We start from the raw sequence: 22,381 nt of genomic DNA, 5'->3' as shown, positions 1-22,381 counted from the left end.
ACTCTTTCTTACCAGTCCTAACCATGAAGTAGTTTATTCAGGGAGGCTGAGGGGTCCCCACCACTAAAGAGAAGCCTGCTGTGAACAATCTTACAATCTTGGGGGTCCCAAGAGCTCTTTCAGTTGGGCAGGAGACACCACGTGCACTTTAAGATCCCTTTTCCACAGAACATACCATTAAGAGATACCAAGTATGGCAATTGCTGCAGTATCTGAGCATCAGCCTGGAAGTGCCTGCGTTTAAGGTTATCTGTAACATTAGCGAGGAGGCAAACCCCCTTGCCAAAGAGACATGAATGGGCGATGCCGGCTGAAGCATGTTACCACTTGAACAGCATCATTCTGTGCTTGATAGGAAGGGTTGATCCAACATGCCTCCATCTGCAGATTTCCTGCAGGCATTCCCCGAGGATTTGGGGAAGAACAAGGTTAACCAGGCTGACTAATGCAGGCAGTTTCATGGCAGCTCAGTTCTGTATATCAAATTTAGTATCTTAGCCTGACACCCTCTCCCAACAACTGGTTCATCACCCAGAATTAACGTCTTCATTAATTCTTCCAGATGTTTGGGTGGTTTTTTTCCTCTCCCCCACTTACTGCCCTGCTCTGACCTTGTATAAAACAACTTTGTAGTGGAAGTTAAAAGCTAGTAGTTCTAGCCCTGCCCTTTAATATGTAGTAAGTGTTTGCTATAACACGGCTTAATCCTCTCTAGGCCCAATCTCCCCTTACTTAAGGGAAAGACTAATGGTTAAATCTCATTATACAGCATTACAAATTTCTGAACTCCAAAGCCGGTGTGGCTAAGGAACACTTGTGTTCTTGCTGCCACTTTTCTGACTCTTAAAAAAGCCCAAAAACTATGTGTCAAAGAGCGCCTCTACATATGTTTTCCTAAGCTGCAGTCACAGGAAGGCCTGCTGGCAAGGCTATTGTGCTGAGCCTTCTCTGCTCATGTGCCTTACACAAGTCTGTGTGCAAAGAACCACAAAGAAGAGAACAACAACAGTGACAGGAACATGGTGTTTTCCACCTGGTCTGGTTCCATTTATAAGGTTAATCATCTGCTTTCAGTAGCATAACCCTCTAGATAAACAGTTTTGTTTTTTTTTTTTAGTTTGCAGTGATAATACTATAAAACTATAGATTAGTAACTCTTCTACAGTTTTAGTCAATCATTGTGTATCCAGATAATTGCCATTCCACATCTTCAAGTTAGTTTATTCTGATACTTTAATAATAAGCTTATCTGGTCTATCAGTTACAGGCACATTAGTTGCAAGTCACACCAGAGATATCTGTAATACAATCAGTTTTCATTACAAAATATATGTGAACATGAAGCCACATAGGGTTGTCATTAGCAGAGCTGTGAAGTCCTGCCTGCCATCGTCATAGCAAAAAAAAAAGTGCACACCAGAACTTTAATTAGCTCAGCTCTGTGACTTGACCAGCAGACTAGACCATGCTATTATAAGGAAAACAGTTCTAATACCTTCTTCTCCCTCCTTTCTCCTCATCTGTTCCTCTGTGACACTCATCCAGGCCACACATGGGCCATGTTCCCAGTGCCCATCCACCTTGGCCTTCCTTGCGCTGGTCTCCTAAAAAGAAGTAAAAGTAAGTCTTTGGAAGGATTTCCTTACTGCTAGGAAAGGCTAATCCAGTCCCATGCATTAATGTATTCTGCTGAGTATTTAAGAGTCCCACTTAAAATTTCTTCAGTTGCTCCTAGCATCACTGAAACCTAGCCCATCTATGCCCATGTAACTTTAGACTCAGCCTTACCATTTAATTACCATTTTTCAACAGAGTTCTGAGAGAACCTGACTAGACACAGGCTAACAAGATAAGCTAATGCTCCGTGTAGGTGTTCTCCTGAAATTCCTACATTTTCTAGTCATCCACAATATACATCCCAAATCCAGTTCTGGTGTTGCCAAGTCAGCACTGAGGTAGTCAGCGTTGTTTGAACATGCTGCAAGGACTGAGCGGTAATCGCAGCGTGTCAACATTACCTACTGCACCATTTCAAGTCAAAGCTATAGTTTAGCAATCACGCTATTTGAAGAGGTTGTCATGGCATTCAGCCAGAGTGACCTCTATCTAACAAAGCATCTGGTGGTAATTTCACTAATGAGCAGAGTAAGCATCAACCCTGAACTAGATTTTATGCAGGTAAAGGCTTGGAAAGAGCAATGAGCTCGATGCAGCTTGCTGGCTGTAATACAGACGGGGAAAGAAGGGCAATTATTCATAACAGAGACTTCTGCCCCAGAGCTTGTTCTTCAGTTTTGGCAACAAACAAGCTTAAAATTAAACAAATGTTACTATCCATTTTCTGTAAGAACTGGGATTCTTGCAGCACTTTCCTTCTGTTATTTTGCGTTATGATTAGATTTAAGTTAAGCAATTAACAGTAGTATTGCTCTTGAAGTAACTACACCAGTGGGCATACAGCTAGTTAATTCACCAATTCCCTCACACTGGCAATTCGGAGTGCCCATGGGTGTAGACAAATGCAATACCGTGGTACTAGCCATCATGTATATTGACTTAAGTGTGCCCACCGGCACAAAACAAAATGCAATACAATAACTATTTGCTGCTCTAGGTTAAGTGTGCTCATGGGTACAAGCAAACTCAGTGTAATGATCAGCTGTTCACCCTCCCAAAAGCACTCAGGATGAAAAATAACATCGATGGGCATCTAAATATAACCTCATGATAAAAAAAACCCACACACAACTGTGGGTACTGAAAAACACGGAGTGGTTGGGCCTATTTCTAATCATAGTTAGAGCAGTAAAAAGCAGGAGGATTTAATGAATGATGGCATGCCAGTGTAGTCAGAATCTGGCGTGGTTTTGCCAATAATTAGTAAGTCTTATTTCTCACCCTTACTCAGTGGATTTTTTTTTCCCCCTCAACATCAAGTTTCTCCTGCTTTGTTCTGAGTGTAAGGAGGATCATCACAGTTTCCTTTCTCTAGACATGAAACAAGCGTTCTTTGCACAAAAGTCTGATCAAACAGAAACATCAGATTCTCTGTGTTGGTTCTCATTCTAAATACATTTAGCAAGGCAGGGGGGGAAGCACATTATCACAGTATCCCTAGGACTGTGCCCTTAAGTAGTCTGCATCCTTTTGATCAGCCTTATCCTACTCTTTCATACCTAAGCACAATCTTCTCTATTGCATGCACCAAATAAGCCCACCTTGAATGCAGTTGCCCGAAGGAACAGGACACCTTTCAGGTTATTTATTTCTCTTCATAATTTAAAGCCATTTGAGCCTCTAATTAAACAGATGCTATATCATAGAAAAGAAGGCACTGTTCCCTTGAAGGAACAAGATTAGTAGTATTTTTTTTTCTAGCTACAAGTGAAAAATCCAGTCACACAGAATAAAAGTAGCATTCTATAATACTTACTTTCCCCCCTTTTTCTTTGAAGGAGCTTTCACCACAACCACAGGGACACTTGCAATAGTTACTTCTTCCCTTCCCCAGAAATACATACCATAAATAGACCTTTCCATAAACAAGCCACTTATCAACATGAAAATTTACTAATACCTAACAGTCTAGAAACAACTACTAGAAAAAAGCTTCCCTTAAACAAAATAATCAGCTTCTACCCATGTAAAGTACCTGGAAAGATTACTTAGTCCATGGCTTGCACAGTAACACTCCTCCTAATCCCCTGCCTAATATTTCAGGCAATTTTCCCATGATCCTATAAAGCTATGATTTCAATTACCTCATTTTTAATCCACCTGAGGTGGATTAGGCCTGTTTCTTAAAGGGGCAGAGTTGCCATGTTCCTTTTGGCTCATGTCTTTATTTACTTAACTCTTCCAAAACTGATGAGAATGGCTGATGTGGTTTGTAATCTCTCAGCAAATACAGTCAAAGTCATATTTTTCATTCTTGGCTCTTTTAAAGACCGGGAAGGACTCAGCACCCATCAGTCTGGGTCCTTTCAGCCCCAGTAGCTGTTCTGAAAAAAACCTTTGACTGTATTTCCCTAACTGACACGCTACAAAGAGTCGCTGCTGCTACGTGTTTTACCACCAGAGAGATGTTGAGTGTTAGCAGGACAAGAAACAATCAGATTGGCAATTAACTTATCTGAGAGTGAGTCTTGAGATTGCATGTCTCTCAAACAGCTAGGGTCAGCCATCCAGGTGTGGTGGTGTCTTGGCTGCTACTCAACAAAACCAGCCCCATCATACAAAAGGATCAGCCTGGGTGGGAGCTGTTAGCAACTAAAAATGTTACGTAGTGATTGGAAACCCAGCAATGGTGACGAAAGGCCTCTCTGAGCTCCATAGCTACTGCTGGCAGTGGGGTGCTGACTGCTACCTTTGTTCCTGAGCTGTGAACCAGAGTTCAAAGCACAACAGTGCGTAGTATCTGACATCTCCACCCTCTTGTTTGATTGGTACCTGTGGGAACTGTCAAATGTTTGCATCTTGTACACAGAGAATGCAAAATTAACTTCATTCTGTTTTGTTTGGCAGAGTCACATCAAACCATCTGCAAGTCGCCTCCCTTGCCTTTCTGGACCATCCACAGCAGAGCCTGGGAAGAATTTCTGCCTGTGATTCTCAGAGGTATCTAGTCAGTTCCCAGAGCTAAGTTTCTGGTGAAGATGTGCCAGGCATCTTCCAAAGGAATTTGTTGCCTCTTACAATGTACTGGAGCTGGGATTCAGAGACTTTTTTGCTAGATTGTGTATTAACTCCCACCATAGAAGAGCATGAACTTCCATCAGCACAGATTGTCATAAACCCAAGGACAAAATCCACCGACTGGGAACTGTGCTATAGAGTTAGCATTGAGTCTACAAAATTGCAAGTGTCAGTGTGTGACAGATCCTATATATTGAATACAAACATTAGTATTTACACTGGAGGTTGGAAATAGACTCCTTCAAAGGCAAAGCCACAGGTGGCTTGGGTAAGATGTAGCAACTATTCCTGTAAGACCTGGAATAGTGTGAAGGACAACTTTGGCAGGATCTGTTCAAAAGTCCTTTTGTCTAGTTTTCCTTCTTTGTTTTTTTCTGTTCTTTTAGGGAGTGGACAGTCTGGGGTGGTTTTTTTCTGTTTTTGAATAATGCACACTGAAGCAGGAGCTCAAGTATAAAACAAAGGCTGTTTTTAAAATGGTTAGGTTTTACTGCCTGGTGATATTTTTTCGAAGTACATTTACTGAAGATTTATGTAAAATCTATCTTTTGTCTACTTCAAATATATCAAATAGATGTACAGGGCAAAATTTAATGCGTATGGGTTTTCATTATTTTAAATCATTTGCAATATAAATGATTTACTATGACATCAGACATTTGTTCTTTGGCTGTCCACCATAAATTGAGGCCCACCCAAATTTCCACTCTTAGCTATATTTCTGCATTCCCTACCCCAGTATCTATAACCTCAGTTCTGTGATTCTTCATGTAAATGACTTTCAACAAGGAAAGGAAGAGAACACATAATTTGCCTTAATACAGGTAATTTTGAAAGAGGAGCAAGACCTTTACATGAGAAATAGTTGACAGCCGTGGAAAGAGGAGAACTAATGCTCATAGAACAGAAAGTCATTCTTCATGAGAGTGGCGAGAGCTACTGATCAACCAGATGTGACCAAATGGACTACTTGTGCAGTTGAAACTGCCAGAGGTGATAGACTCCTATCTTTCTCTTTCTGAATTTTTTCATGTCTTTTTAGTGCCCTTACATTTATAATGCAATTAATCCAACTCTGGCCAGTTAATGTTGTAGGCAACCATTTGGAAAACTGAGGTATTGGGGTAAGCCAGGCTCCCCAAGGTCATTCTGAAAGTCCATAGTGACAAACTGGTGATGCCTGACACCCAGAATTATGCTTTCATGACAGACTTTCTCCTAACAGCTATAAAAAAATCTTGAAACAGACTTTTTGAAAGACCCTGTGGAAAACTGCCTTCATTATCATGTTTGTCGGTTGTCTAATGACGGTTAATGGGATACAGACCTATGGACCCATCAAGAGCCTACAGTTGAAGCCTTCCCAGCTCAGTAGTTACTGAAAATCATTGCTACCCAGTTTTGCTGGGTAAAATTGTTGCTACCCACTACTTCAGTGGCCTACACTACAAGAATTAAACACCTGAATTCAGCCCAGTTTCTCATCCTCCATGGATATCATCTCAAAACCTACTAGGTCAATAGACTTTGCTGAGACTAATTTCTACTCCTGAAATTGAAAGACAGTTAAGTCTGAACCAAACATTGTATTTTTGCAAACACCACATAGCACAGTCTTGACACAACTCCCTTCCTGCTCTGTCAAAGGATTTCACTGTTTTCACAGTTTCATGCTTTATTGCTCATGCATGTCCGGTATCGATGTCTGGATGGAGACCGGTGACGAGTGGCGTCCCTCAGGGGTCCGTACCGGGACTGGTGCTGTTTAACGTTTTCATCAATGACTTAGACAGCGAGATCGAGTGCACCCTCAGCAAGTTTGCGGATGACACCAAACTGCGTGGTGCGGTTGACACACGAGAAGGACGGGATGTCATCCAGAGAGACCTGGACAGGCTGGAGAGGTGGGCCTGTGCGAACCTTATGAGGTTCAACAAGGCCAAGTGCAAGGCCCTGCACCTGGGTCGGGGTAACCCCCAGTATCAGTACAGGCTGGGGGAAGAAAGGATTGAGAGCAGCCCTGCCGGGAGGGACTTGGGGGTGCTGGTGGATGAAAAGCTGGACATGAGCCAGCAATGTGCACTGGCAGCCCAGAAGGCCAACCATACTCTGGGCTGCATCGGGAGAAGCGTGGCCAGCAGGTTGAGGGAGGTGATTCTGCCCCTCTACTCTGCTCTGGTGAGACCTCACCTGGAGTACTGCATCCAGCTCTGGAGCCCTCAGCACAAGAAGGACATGGAACAGTTGGAGCAGGTCCAGAGGAGGGCCACAAAAATGATCCGAGGGCTGGAGCACCTCTCCTATGAGGACAGGCTGCGGGAGGTGGGCTTGTTCAGCCTGGAAAAAAGAAGGCTGCGGGGAGACCTGATTACGGCCTTTCAGTACCTAAAGGGGGCCTATAGGAAAGATGGAGAAAATCTTTTTAGTAGGGCCAGCTGTGACAGGACAAGGGGTAATGGTTTTAAACTAAACCAGGGTAGGTTTAGACTAGATGTAAGGAAGAAATTCTTTACAATGAGGGTGATGAAACACTGGAACAGGTTGCCTAGAGAGGTAGTGGAGGCCCCATCCCTGGAAGCATTCAAGGACAGGTTGGACGGGGCTCTGAGCAACCTGATCTAGTTAGCGGTGTCCCTGCTCACTGCAGGGAGGTTGGACTAGATGACCTCTAGGGGTCCCTTCCAACCCAAAACATTCTATGATTCTATGTAGTTTTAAGAATACATCCCAAATTTGACCTGCCTAAAGATTTGTTGCAATTCTGAGCAATATCATAAACTACAGCAACATCCAAAGGGGAATCTTACTTCTGACATCCAGGCTATCTGTGCAATCCTATAGCTACAAGTGTGTCTGACAATGTCTATTTACCTCCATTTACAGTCTTTCCCACAGCGCTAGTCCTAAACCAAACAGCAGCACTGCCAACAGTCTTAACCCTGAAATCAGAGCAGGGTTAGATGATGTGGTGAGCCTGCACGTGCTTGTCTTCATTCTAGCTTCCAGTGGCTCTATCATGATGAGATCCAATTGAGAAAAATCTCAGTGTAGTTCTGATTTATGTGCAAAAGTGCAGAGGAGAGCAGAAGCTTTTAGTATCTTGGGAAGTAGTTAGGATTTAAAGCCAAAGAAAGGACAGTCATGTCAATTACAGGCTAAAGAAAGAAAACTTAAGTGAAAGTCCTGGCTCAGAACTGTTTCTGGGCTGGCAGATGTTCACAGTTCTCTTGGCAGATACCGTAGAAAGCTAACGGGCCCATTTAGATCCCCTCCCTTACACAATGGCATTGGTTTTACAGTTTTGAGGGAGGCCTGGTGGGGCTGTAATATTTCAGCATTTTTCCTGAAGTGAAATTAGGGAATGCATTTGATATTTTAAGATCTCTGATGATCTCATCAGGAATCTCCACTGAACCCAATGCTTCAGATGTGACTGAGGGAAGAAAATCTCATGCACAGTGCAAGGCTGACACCTGGAGGGGACTACTGAGATGCAGCTAGGGGAATCTGGAGGAGTCAGACTGGGATTCTGCAACACACAACTTTGGTTAGGAAAGCTCAGAGGGGGTGGCAAGATCCCAGGTTTTGAAACTGCTCTTTTCTATTGAAGGGGTGCTTTAGGTAGTCTTCCCTCTCCCCTTTTACAACAATAAAGAAAAATCCAGATTTCTATTTCATATTTTCCATATCTATTTTTAGGAGTGGAGAAGAACATAGAAGCAAATCCTGTGTCATCTGGTTATTCACTTCTTCCATGTTCAGGAATATTTGGATCAAAACTTATCGTGCGCAATAAGCTTCTACAAATAATGCAAGGCTATTTTTTCAGTTGGTTAGTCTTAATGTATTTGACTTGCTGCATATCGGTCTTCCTGCAGCTTTACCATTTGTGTCACTCTGTGCTGCAAGTTTTTGGACTACAGACTTGCAGGGCAATTCCTACTGTCAGAGCTGCCACTGGAAGATTTGGCATTACGTAGAGCTTATTCTTTTCATGTCTGGCTCTGCCAGCACCCACAGAGAGGCTTTTCTTCAAGCTGATCCTAATCAAGGAATGCAGGGCAGCTTCTGGGACCAAGTCTTCATGCTTTTGGAAGTTTGCTTTCCAGCCTGGCAATAAGTTCATAGCACTTAGTCAAACCTTTTCAGTAATCTCCCTTCTCTGCCAGGAATTGTCTCAGTATTTGTGAATGCTGTTTTTGCTTGATCTAATTTTAGAATATGTTAATAACTGAGTAATTTACTGTGCTGGCATTACCATATACTTAGTATCTCATGAACCCAAAGATTATATGTCCATTATGGCTCCTTAATTCTCTTTGTCATTGCCAGTGCGGTTCCATTCATTATAAACTTTGCTTAGCAGTGAGTAGTTGTTTATGGAAATGAAAAAAAACACAAACCCACCAACAAAAAACCCACTACCCAACTGTTATTTTAAGAACTCTTATATGCAATTCTACTAATCCACATGCCGTACACCTCCCCAAGTCTCCGTATGTCTTCACCAGTGTGCCTCAGTCCCGATTGACTGCATGTCTTTCCCTCCTAGCCTTCAGACTATTAAAATATCACCAATATTCAGTTCATCCTGATGAGCATACTAAACTACTCCATACATTCCCCACCCAGACCAGTTTAATAGGTGAGCCATGAAAATACTTGCTCCGGGCTGGGGAGTAGGAGAGAGGCACATTGCCAACTTCAGTAGCAGCACAAGACATTTGGTGTGCTGGAGGTGCTGCTTCTCAGCCCAGAGACCTGGGAAGTCTAACGCCATCTCTGTGTCTACTGTTTCTTCACGGCTTTTCATTAACTGTGGCATCATTCTAAAGAGGCAGTAACATCTTTCCCCCTCCTCCACCCCAACAATATTGTTGACGCTGGATTGTCAGTTATGCTGAATTATACTGGATCACTTGTGGTTATTCAGTGATGTAGACAAATACCAATTCAAGATCAAGGGTAAACCCTGGCCACTAAACTTGTTTCACTTGTGACTCATTCCAGACTTAAAACCTGGCTCTTGCTGACATTTTATTAACCCAATTTGTCATCCTCCTAACCCCCATTATCCAACCCAGGCAGATTATTTACTTTGAAAAGATGTGTAGATAGCTTCCATGCGAATCATAAGTAGATCCAGGTGCCATAGCTAGTTCCAGAGGGAGCTGTAGTCATGAGATATATGTGCTGATAAAATAAGTTCTATCCCAGATACTTCAAAATTCAGTGACATTCTCCCTGTTTAGATAGTGTCTGGACTCTCACTACTGCAAAGCACCAATATGGTAAAATGCCTAAGTACACATCTTCAGGCCTGTGCATGGCCCCAAAGAGATCAGCAAAGGTAAATTTAGGCATATATTTAAAGCTAAGTACATGCTAAAATGTACTCTTGCTTTGGAGTCAGAATCAGTGACTAATCCTCCTAAGAAACTCCCTTTGAATCTTTGCATTTATCCCAAAATAAAGCATTCAAGTAAAGAATTAGCTTGCTGCCTTCCAGAGAATTCGTCATTTCCAGTTTGCAAGCTTGAGGAGAGAAATCCAGGAAGCATCAATAAATCCACTTTTGACAGCAGAGTAAAGAGCTGCAAAAGGAGTAACCTGTCAGGGTAATGTGACTTAATTTTTATAGATATTTATAGATGAAATAAAAATGCCAGCAAAGTCAAATAGCAGGAAGTGTCACACTTGATTGTCTCTCAGGAGGACAAAAAATAAATAAAAAGAAGGCAAGGTAAATGACATGTTTTTACATTTAGCAAGGGAAGTAATAACATATACCGAGAATAATAACATACACTGAGAATCTATGCCCAGCAACGTGAGTATGACAAAGGTATGTGTTCCCACATAAACGTTCATTTAATCTACACATTTTACTTAGGCAAAACGAAGGTTATGTGCCAGGGAGGTTAAAGCTTTGGTGAGATTCACAGATTGGACATGAGGGGGCAGTCTTACCTGCAGTTTATTGATGGCAAAACCGCTGTGCAACATCGAGGCAGGGTCATTACAGGCAGTTTGGTTTGGCCTGAGAAGTTGCAATGTCAAGATCAGGAGCTTTGCTCCTTTCTAAACAAGGGACCCATCCAGGCTTTTCAGATTTCCTTATTCAAAGGGTGAGCGCTGTCCCTTTAAATAAACTCAGAGATCTCAGTCCAAACGGGGAATGAAGCCCAGGCTACCAACAGTTATGAAACCTCCCTTTTAGAGCTTGCAGGCTTAGGGGCCGCTGCTACACTCCGAGGTTAATAATCAGTTTTAATATTCACTTAGGGGGCTGTAAAAAAAGAATGAAAATTTCATAATTTGAAAATGGACTTGATTGGCAGCTTTATTATCTCTGTAAGGTGCGTGGCATTCCACACAATCAAGTCGTTTTTTTAAATAATCTCACTGCTTAAGTCGTACACGCTGCTAATTGCATTTTAATAAGTCTCTTTAAAATCTTTCCATATTTTTTAATATCCTAATATTAGATAAGTGATTGCTGGGGACACTGGAGGGCACTGAAGTTTATAGAAAGAGGAACACCATAATGAAGCTTTATTGGGATGGCATCACCAAACAATTGCTGTGATAGCAACACTCCCAAGCTTGGAAAAGTGCCAGACATTTCCCCCCTGGAACTGACTCAGACACTAGCCTCTCTGGCTCAGGACTGACGCAGAAAATGGATGCTTTCTGGCTCATAAAATGGCCTCTTTCCGGCTTGGAAATGACTGAGGAACTGTCCACTTTTGATTTGGAAAGGACTTGAGAACTGGTCTTTCTCCATTGAACAATGACTTCGAAACACACCTTTTTTTAAATTTTTTTTTTGCTTGATTCTGACTTGAAACTATAGAAGTGTTTTTAAATTTGGCTAGGACTAGACAGAAAGAAGAAAGATTTTTTTTTTTTTTTTACCAGCTCTGTACAATAGCAAAGGTTGTGAAAGGCTTCAGTGGGAATTAGAAAACCAAGGCTGCAAGTAGTAGAAGACATGAACTTTCCAACTCAAAGATAAAACCCAGTTAAGTTGAGAGAGTATTTGGAAAAAACATACTATGGTGCGGGGTTATTGGGTGTCTCTGTCTCACATGGGGGACATGGAGCATTATCCAAGAATACCAATAGCAATCCAGACTTAGTCACTTCTAAAATTAATAAACAAACAAACAAAGCACCAAAAACCTCAAACGACAGTGGGACTGAACTAACAAACCCCAGATTCATGTACACCAAACTATAGAGAATTTCAAACTCGGATTCAGGCTGGATCCTGCATGTGCATCCATAGGGTCAGCTATTGCTGCAGTTACAAGCCAGTGGTGCAAGAAGGTGCCCCGCAGCATTGCACATGCAGAATCCACTATTTTCTGTTGAAAGTCTGCCTTGAGATTCAGTGCTGTGCTCTTTATATATTTCAGTTGTTTCTCCAAATTATGAATGTTGGGCAACTAATGTCACTTTCAGTGTAACTTAACAGCATCGTCCATGTGAGAGGAAGGAAAAATATAACCCCAAGTTAGTGTGTAATGGGCTTCTAGGCAACTTGACTGGGATAAAGGGACATTTTTTTGCCAAAACAGAATAGCAATACCAAATTTTGCATTATATTGCATTTTGTCCTCTGCAATTTGCATATTGGGGCCTGAGATCAGATAGTTATTTTGAGAACAATGGTGACTTTAATGTATTGCCTGCTCTTAAATATTTTTTCCCTAAGTCTCATCTTCTGAAATCATACTATAATAAATTACAGTGTCATCTTTAGTCTAAAAAAAAATCAGATTTCTAGCTGTTCACTATTAGTAAAGAAAACTAGAAAAAATGTTGAATCTTCTTAAAGGTTCAAAACCTAGGAAACAGACATAACTGATTTTTTTTCCTGTCAAGTGTCATAATATTTAAGTAAAGTTGCTTTTTGGAACCCAACTATGAGTTTTAATACTTGAAATGGGCAATGCTGATATAAACATCTTGCATTAGTGTGTTTGAAAGTGAGCCATTTTCTGACTAACCAAAGATCTGTTTGCCTATCCATGTGTTTCTTTGGTACATCATCAGAGAATCCTTGGATTCGGTCCATCGTATCTTTAGGTCTGATCTTATTCCCACTGAAATCCAAAGAGTTCTGCCACTGACTCACAGTTAAAAATGGATCAAGCCCAATTTTGCCATGTAGTATGAATAGGGATAGTTTGCCTATTAATACTAAATGTCTTTTACTAGTTGCGTGTCTTTCTGGTTTTAAGGTGTAGGAGATGCCACTGTAAAGAAACCAATATCTCTGACATTAGCCATGAGATAGAAAAGAGTTGTCAGTTTAGAAAATTTCCTGTGTTCGTCTCCTCTTCTTTTTTTTTTTTTCCCTTCTGAAAATAAGAGCAGAAGGTCTTGTTTCGCACTGACAGGCTGGGAGGCACATGTTCAGCGAACTTCTGCACAGGAAGTAAATGTCCAGGTCATATTTATCCCTTTTCATGTGGTTCTTTTAATCCCCCAGATTGGGTTTCAGAAGAGTTTTACAGTTTCAGTTTTACAAAGCAAACCTTCCTTTAATGTTGGCATTTTAAAGAAAAAGCTTCAGTCAAAACATGTGTGTTTTACATCAGCCAGATGTGACGTTTGGGGGAGCAGGCCACAATGTGGCAGCCAGCTCTGCTACAAGAGCTGACTGCGTTGATGTTGGACATCAAATGGGAGCTACTGGTCCCAGGTTGGGGATCAGCCTCCTAGCTCTCTCACCCAGTGCGAAAAAATTATAAAAATAATAATAATAAAAAAAGTGCCTGAGCAAATTAAAAATCAGAACATGGACAGCATTGCCACAACTAATATCCCAGTAGCCCACATGGTCACATTACAGAGCACAGCCCTGCTGTGTACAGACCTGTACACCCCAAAATATATTCTTGCCTAAAAACAGTTCAGTTAAAGCAATGTAAGAGGTGTTAAAGGCAGCAGAGGCACACCAACATGTCCAACATTACACTAGCAGTCAGTAACTACTCCAAAAATAAAACCCATCTCTGCATAACTTCCATTGAACATCACTGCCCTTGTAACCTGCTGTTTCCAGAACCTCATTTTTGTCATTTTAGTTGAAAAATAAACAAACAATGGAAGACAGTCAGAAACCTGTTACCTTTCCCCAGAGCTTACCAGACAGCCATGCCAGGTGCTACAGATCCTGTTTTCAGCTGTCCTCTCTAAACTGGGGCCAGCTGTGACAGGGTGGGGGCTTTTCTTCTACCTTCAAAAGCCCTTCCTGGGAGTCTTGCCTTAATATGGCTGGAGTTTGTGCCAGGGAGGTGGCTTTTGGCAGTTAGTGCTGTGTCTGCTGGGTCAGGGCCATCTCAGGGCCTGTATCTGTGTGAGGCTGAGGTGCCTGTTCAGGGGGCCCCTAGGCAGCCACTGTTTCCCTCCATTTTTGCTAGTCCAGCAGGCAGCTCCTGGTACCACAGCACAAGTGAGCGTCAGCCTTCTGCCCTGTGTGCCTTGCTTCATTGTCCATGCAGCAGTACCTGGTCGTGTCATCTATGTGGTGCTATGTTGGTACCTCAGTAAATTGGGAATGGGGCACCCTCTGCCCTTGGCTGCCATTTTGTGACTGTCAGAGCCCCCTGAGTGGCTCCTCAGGGATTGTTGCTGCTCTGGGCTGGGGCAGTTAAGGAAGAGCTGAGGCAGAACTGAGAAATCCTAAGCCTGAAAATCCATTTAATCAGTGTGTATGGCCTCTGGACTGCTTAGAGCATGGGTGTCTTTCCCCCCTTGTGTGGTCTTCTCTTCACCTTTCCTTGGATGCAAGGCCCCTGAGGGAGTACCTTCTGGAGACAGCCTGTGGAAAGCTTACCACAGCGTCACTTCAGGATGGCCTGAGGAGAGACTTCTTCCAGAAACACCACTGCTGGTGTCATACCACACCTGGTGACAACTGGGATGGATTTGGGGAGGTTTGGCTGCTGTCAAGGAACTGCTTGTGTGGCACAGGCAGCCATTGGGGTTGTCCTGGGGAAGCAGCTCTGTGCCTCTGCTCCTGCACCACCAACAGGTGAGTATTTGCTCTATTTCCAAAAAATGCATCTCCACTTAAGCACCTTTTCTTGATCAGTAAGCTGCAGGGCTGGCTTTTGAATCCTCTGAAATAACAGCTGTGGTCTCTTGAGTTGACACCATTAATTTTTTCCTTTAAGTTTTGTGTCAATCCAAGGTCACTGGCCTCCAGGCCTGGGCTCTCCATTGATCTCCTTGAGTGATATAAATAGGTTTTCAACACAGTTGCCTGCTTTCCTGACTGTAGCTAGGTATAGATTTTGTCTTTACTGTGGCTAAATGGTATGGTCAGATGGCTCGCAGTAAATTTGGCAGGGGGTTAATTTAATGTCCTGGACTCTGTGTGACTGGATGGAGTTGGGCTGGAGTATGTTGTTTCTCTGGAGTGAATCTGAAGTAGGTATATATTATAAGCTCTCCTGTACAATATATCTTTTTATAATATGCTTGGGAAGAGCCTATAAGACAGTTATTCCTTCATGAGGAGCTGCATTGAGCAGGATGGTGTTTGGCACTGGGATTACCTGGATGGTGTGCTGGGCCTCTTTTCCTGGGAGCAGGTGAAATCTGGTAAAGACAAGGAAATCTGGGTAATTATATGCTTTAACTGGATTAGCATGAGCTTTTTGGACTGACCATGCCATGGCTGAAGTGTGTTTTAGAAGGTTTAGCAGGTGCTTTATTTGGTGGAAAGAGATTTTGCTCTGAGCTGGTTGGATTTGTGTAAGCATGCTACAATTTTTTTTACTCAACCTATGTGCCCACATTTCTCTTTGGCTGGTAAATGTCTTGATAGATAACACAAAGAAATAAATATAAACATATGTAGTTGTGTGTTTTCTTTTGAAGTGTGTGAGTATCGAGAACCTGATTCTTATCCCCACTCCAGGTTTTTCCATCTTGTTAATTGACATTGTTGCTATCATGTTCTGCCTAGCATTTTTAAGACCCTCTAAGAGAAGTTAAACTTGAACTGATACAAGTGGTGGGGCTTTGTGAAGCTATTTTTTGGAAGTACTGATTACCAGCAGTTTCTCCTGATGCCACTCGTATGTACAGCTCTTTACCAGCTCTGTAAATTGGTACTGAAAATAAGGAACAGCAGGCTAAACGTTTTCCTGACATCATCCTGTTAAAGTTAGAGCATTCACTGTGGACAACAGGATTAACATCTGACCAAATTCTTGGCTGAAAACTACTCTATCATGTGAAAGAAACAAACCCCAAAGTGTTATGGTAGGAAATAACCTAACACACAACAAACATTGACTCCCTTTTCAGATCACTTGCTCCTTCTGCAGTAGGAAGATGGGCACAGTGTGACTGACCAATGTTGGAAGAAGGGAAGGTGGCTTTCCCTCATACCTTCATATCAAAAAATTCATATGACTAGGAGGAAAGTCTAATTGATGTGGCAGAAATTTAGGAAATAAAGGATTAGTCCTGACTTTACCACATATTCTCTATGTGACTGGGTCCATTTCATTCAATTTGCCATTTGCCTTGCTTTCCTGTACAACAATCCTATGATGCAGAGGTAATAGGGGAAAAAAAAAAAAATCCATCAGTAGCTGTGAGGCACTTGGCTGCTGTGGTCAGATAAGTACCACAGTGAAGGAAACTCCTCTAAGTATCTATTAAGGACAGCACTTCACAGGGCTATTGCCCCTTCTATCCAAGGTGCATGAAGCATTCCATCAATGCTACTCATACTCCTTCAATACCCCTGAGAAGCAACGCATTATAAATCCCATTTTACAGATGGGCGAACTGACTTTTCCCCAAGTCCCAGAGTGGTTCAGTGACAGAGCTGGGAATTGAACCATTAGACATTTTCCTCTTCATGACAGCTCTGTACAATCCCAGGACTCATTTATTTTCCCTATTAAAAAAGAAGTAAACAAGTATTTTCTTTCCGAGAGCCGCTGAGGATGGGGGATTGGGGAAAAAAATGGAAGTAAAATTAAAAATAAAATGACATAAGTCCCCACTGGCCCTGAGTTGTCCAGTCTCCTTTACATTCACACTTCTCTTTGTTATGTTTCCTTGAAGTTGAACCTCCCTAGAGAAGGGAACCTCAGAGTTTCTGGTGCTGGGGAAGAAATGCTTCAAGAAAAAGAAAAATAATTGCAGCTGCAATGTTAAAAATAAGAAGCTAATCAAAGGCAGCCCATGTGGGCGCCACTTTCATCTCTCATCTTCAAAGAGGTGCAAACAAACATTGTCGGCGTGCCAAGCAGCAGCCTCAGCGACTGATGATCCCATTACTCCTCCAGCGTCCACCCTCCCCTTCCATGCTGCTGAGCCTGTAGGCATGGGACTCCAGGATCACTGCCAAGGTGGGAACCTCTAGTCACCAGAGGGGAAGCCACATATGGAATTCCTCTGTGGATCCAAATTATTTCATAACAAACATACTTGCGCCCTATAGATCATTCCTTGTACTATTGTCTTTAGAGCCTTTCTAGTAACAATAATAGCATCTCTCATTCCCTAAGATGCTGAAAAGCCTCTAGATCAGAGGTTTTGTTCTGGTGTTTTGAGGGGTTTTGTTTTCCAAAGATTTGGTTATTTTTAAAAATAATATCCAGGCTCTGATGAGATCCAGATGTACTTAGTGCAGTAGAAGACTGTGGGTTAGTAGTTAAAATGGTGACACTTGTGGAATTTGCATTACTGGTTCTTCTCCCAATGCTCTTGAGAACTTGCCTTGATGTCAATGCATCTGATGTATTTCTGCCTCAGTTTACCTGAGTTTACTTGCCTTGACATAAGCCTGGCTGTTCCTGCATGCCCTAGTGCAGTCCATGTAATAATAAGCTATCTATCTCTGAACAAGCCAGTTAAAGTACCAAAATCAATGTATTGTGTGGTGCTCTGTCTGGGCTAATATAACTTCATTGCAGGGTAGTGTTAAGTGTGGTAATACCGCTACATTGCTACATGCATCCCAGAATGACAGCATTCAAAGAAAACTTGTGTGTCTGCATACGCATTGTATGGTGCAACATATATCTTAGATATATGTTAGATATAGGGTAATCTATCTAAGATTAAGAGGCCAAAGGATAAACAAGGTAAGGAAACTGAACTCTTCCCCCATACTGAGATTTTCAGTGGATGAGTGAGAGTGCAAAAAGATAATTTCTTCTGTTTATATAGCCTTGCCTTGTTCAGAGCATGAGTGAAACATTACTCACGGATACTGACCTCCTACAGAGAGAATCCTATGGGATGAGGATGTAAGAGGCTGACCTAACTCCTGGGCTCTGGCACTGCTCTTGTGAGAATTCTTAGGCTACTTCACCAGCTGTAAACCCTTGATGTTTTAGATAAATGACTTGGAAAGCCATAGATTAAAAGAACTGGGTATTATTTCTCAGAACGAAACTGACTGCATCTTGATGCTGCCAGAATCTTGGCAGAGAAGATGCCTTTACCACCTTGTACCTGTCTGGGGCTTTCCTGCTCAGTTAACCTCATGAGCAACGTTACAGTAGCTGCAAGAACAGTTCACTGGTGCGGTCATCCACCCACATAAGCTCTGTGGGGCCTGCCCTGTGTTCACAAGGAAAGACTGGGAGATGGAGGGGAGGGAGTAGAATTGGATCCAGTTCATCATAATGAGGAAAGCCTGTCCTAGCCGAGGAAGGATTCAATTAGGAGGCCGGAGGAATATGGATGATACAGGGAGGGCACCAGGACATCTGGGGCTGCCACTGCTAGCAAGAATAAAGGTGCTTTGCATGAGAACAGGATGCAATCATAAGGGAAGAGAAGTCTGCTCCCAAGTAGCGCTGATTCCCCCTCCCCTCTACAGTGCACAACAAGGTACAGATTAGACCATTACACCCAGGGGAAGCCACAGAGTCGCACTCTCTTTTTCATGGACAGTAGCAGGAAATCGGTGGATTGGAACCAAATGAGAAGCCTGACTCAAAACAGATGTGACCCCAGGGAGATCAGAAATGCAGAGATGTTTTTGCTTTGACATATCCGCCAGTGTTGAGGGTGGGGGAAGGCAGAGGGTGGCAGCAGCCGATTAGATGCTGCTGGATTATATCACGCTGGTAACAGGCCGGCTGGGTTTCAACATAAAAAATTACAGGAGACCATTCTACTGCTACATAGTCAAAACCATGAATGTATCCCAAATTTTAGCTCATCACCTGCTTCAGTAGCAAGACTGATCTGGGACCTTCACAGCCACGATCCTGGAGTTAACCACACCTGGGGGCTACAGCCTCTCTTGTGATCAAGCACTGTTGACCGAAGGTACCCTCTATTTCCATTCAGCCTACTTCATAAAATAATTTGAGTCTTTTTCAATGGGGAAACAGGGGAAAACTAAAGCATAGAAATATGGTGGTGTCCTGTGAAGTCCATTTTGAGTATCAACACCCAAAATACCATTCTGTGTGGCTGGATTTTATCTTGGCTCTTCTGTGTCCTTCTGACCCTTTCCTTAACAGTAATTTATTTTCAAACCTCATGAGACAATGATGAGAGTATAAGTGAACTGGGTGGACTTTTTGGTTAAAGACCCAGCTGTGGAGTCCTATGCTTAGGTGGGGTTTTTTTACTTGCATGAGTCAAAGGCAAGTTCTGACATCAACAGTCTCCAAAAGAAGTCTGAAATTCTATCACTGTAAAGGCTATGAAGTGAAGTCAGTACAAAGTAATCTCATGATTATAAAAGCCTGATGCGTGAGTTTTTTGCTTATTTGATTCTGGTATAAATGAAATGACAGGAAATCAGTTTCTACTCTGGTGCTATCACTCTGCCTCTTGCTTCATCCTCTCTGTCTAAACAAGGAGTCCAGAATTAACTTCAGTTAGCATTAAATTCTTTCAGAGGCCTTGAAGACAGTGATCAGTGTATTCTTTATTTTGTGCCAGGCCACAGGATGTTTGTAACAGAAAGGCAAAATCCCTTTTCTTTCCTGGTGCTGCCTTAGATGGAACAGTTAGTTGGTGAGTTACCCTGGGTGAGGAAGAGCCTGCAGGACATCAGTGTGTTTCACAAGGAACCACCAAGTCACAGAGGCCTTCTCTTAGTCCAGTACCAGCACAGGCTGTTGCTCCTTAGGCAAATACTGTTGTCAGATTTCATCTGTTAATTATGAATATTTCTGTGGGTGAGGCTGTTGCTTTTCTACTATTATTAGGGAGCCTGCACCTAGTCAGTGTCTGCTGAAATCCATCACTGTTTTTCTGCTGACTTTTGTAGACTTTGGGACAGGAGGTTTCTGCTTAGCCTAGCAAATAATTCTGCCCTGTTACATCTGCCCCACCAGCTGAAGGAGCTGGCAAATCAAGAAGGACTTATCAGTAAGAGCAGGAAGAAGCTAAATCCTTTCTTACTTTGTGACATCTAAACATCAGGCATCTGAAGGACAAATGTTCCACTGTTTTGACTGGGTAATTTTGCACTCTCTTAGCATGGATGTAAATGTGATGTTTAGGGGGAAGAATTGGGCAGACTGGAATTGGGTGAACTGGGAAGAAGCCTGTGTCTGCCTGCAGAATGTCTCTGGCATCAGAATGAACCTAGGCATCATCTAGGAGGAGCCTGAGATGTGGTGAATATGGACCTAATGATACAACAGGAGCATGTTGCTGGAGACCCTGTCAGCACTCTTATGCTTTACAACTGTATCTGACCCCTCCCGGGGATGGAGGGTGAGTTTCTGGTTTCCATTAGCCCAGATGAGATGCAGTGTTGACAGGACTCAGCAAGGTTTGCAATGGAGTTTTTTTAGCTGGCCACCCCAAGCAGGAATAGAGCCACGCGTGGGAGAGTGTTGCCAACTGGGTACCTTATAAAGCAGGCTGAGGGTGCAGCTTCTTGAATGATGGAGCCGAACCTCCTCCTCCCCCTTTCCCAGACACTTAAATGATCATAGTCCACAAAACCAAAATAGCTGTCGAAGAACAAGCTGGATTTCATTTTGCTGCTGCTGGTGGTGTCTGCATAGTGTTTCATTTCCCAGTGTGAAGGGCAGAATGTCCCCAGTTTATTGTCCCAGTCCCAGAAAGAATGAGTTTATAGGCATAAGAGTCACAGAAATTCCTATTTGCACCAGAGAATACTATCCAGGTGCATCCGTGAGACAATAGGAAGCACTGCAGACTTGTAAAAGACTGTTTCCTTGCTGGAAGGTAGAGTGGGACAGGAGAGGGTGGTCTCTGAAAATGTGCGTTCCACGTTCTTTGCTCACCCTGCAGAATCCTTGATAAGGATTACCCCTGAAGGTAAGCAAGTTTCTCTGGGCTGTATCTATTTGACTCCTTGTTAAGTCACCGATGAAAATGGAAATAGAGGATGCTTCTGAAATTAGAGTCTTTCAGGCCTGAGGAGGAAAAGGGTTTGAAGTTGAGAGAAGACTAAATAATCTGCAAAGCAGTGCACTAAAGAGAGAGAAAACATTTTACTGTCCTGAAGAAAATGAAAATTGGCTCCTCAGTGAGGCACTTTCCAGCCAGTTTGTGTAACCCTTGCTTGGAAACTAAACAGAATTGACCAGCCTGTGATTTATGACAACTTCCTTTGGCATGTGCTCTGGTCTGTTTGCACCATTGCCATGGCAGCAAAGAAACTATTTATTCGTCCAGCTACCTTGCCACATCCTGGCTTTCCATTGGAGACAAAGGCGGACCTGATTCAAAATGGCAAGGAAAGCTACTCAGCGCTCAGGAAACAGGAGGTCAAATGTCATCTTTTCCTATTCCCCTGCCTCTTGCACATTATCATTTCAGACGGAGAAGGAAAAGTCGTGCAGAATCACTCTTTAAATTTAGAAAGCTGCATTTATCTGAGGGTCTTAAGGGCTTCAAAAAGCACAAGGTCACACCGTTGTTTATCCATAGATAATGTGCAAAAGTATAAAGTCATGGACTTGCTCTGAAGAATTTACAGTCTAAAACCCCAAACTTTAGTATCTATTAATATGAGGTGTCAGTCATCACAGTTACATTGAGTGAAAGTCCACATGCTAGAGTACAGGTTTCTTACTAAATTGGCATGGTAGCCTGCCGTGCCTCTTTGGACAAGGACAATGGCAATGCTTAATCGGACCCTCCATGCTCAGCTGAGTTTTGAGATGTTCCTAACAGCTTTCCTGAAGGCCCATGTCACTTTCATAGTAGTAAGGGAAGCTTAAGGTTTTCCACTGTTTTAACATGCCCCTGTTATACCCTCATATTTGTGCCCCCAGAACATCTGTGGGACTACTGGGTAGGCCAATTTGGTTATCTACCATTTTGGGGAAAAGGGTTATTTCTGATGAGTCTATTGAAGCGGTTTACTGTGTGGTCTCATAAGCAGTGTTTTGGCAAAATTGAGGCAACAGTAGAAGGCACTTGATGAGCTATGTGAACATTGTGTCATGGCAACAATATATTCAGTAAAACTGCCTTCTTGATATCAGCAAGCTGTAGACAGTGAGGAGCGTATCTAAAGTAGCTCATGATAACTCAGACCAAGTCATTGAGCAGAATGAGTAACTGGACAGTGAGGTGGGAATCCTGTAAAAGAATCAAAAGGGCCAAGACCAGATTTTCAAGGACAGGCAAGTAAATTAATGTATCCTGTATATTGGTTGTATTTATGTGTGTGATTATCTAATTAGTGTAT

This window comes from Egretta garzetta, unplaced genomic scaffold, assembly GCF_000687185.1.
Source record: "Egretta garzetta isolate BGI_Z169 unplaced genomic scaffold, ASM68718v1 scaffold69, whole genome shotgun sequence".
Taxonomy (NCBI): domain Eukaryota; kingdom Metazoa; phylum Chordata; class Aves; order Pelecaniformes; family Ardeidae; genus Egretta; species Egretta garzetta.
Note: the sequence above shows the minus strand (reverse complement) of the source record.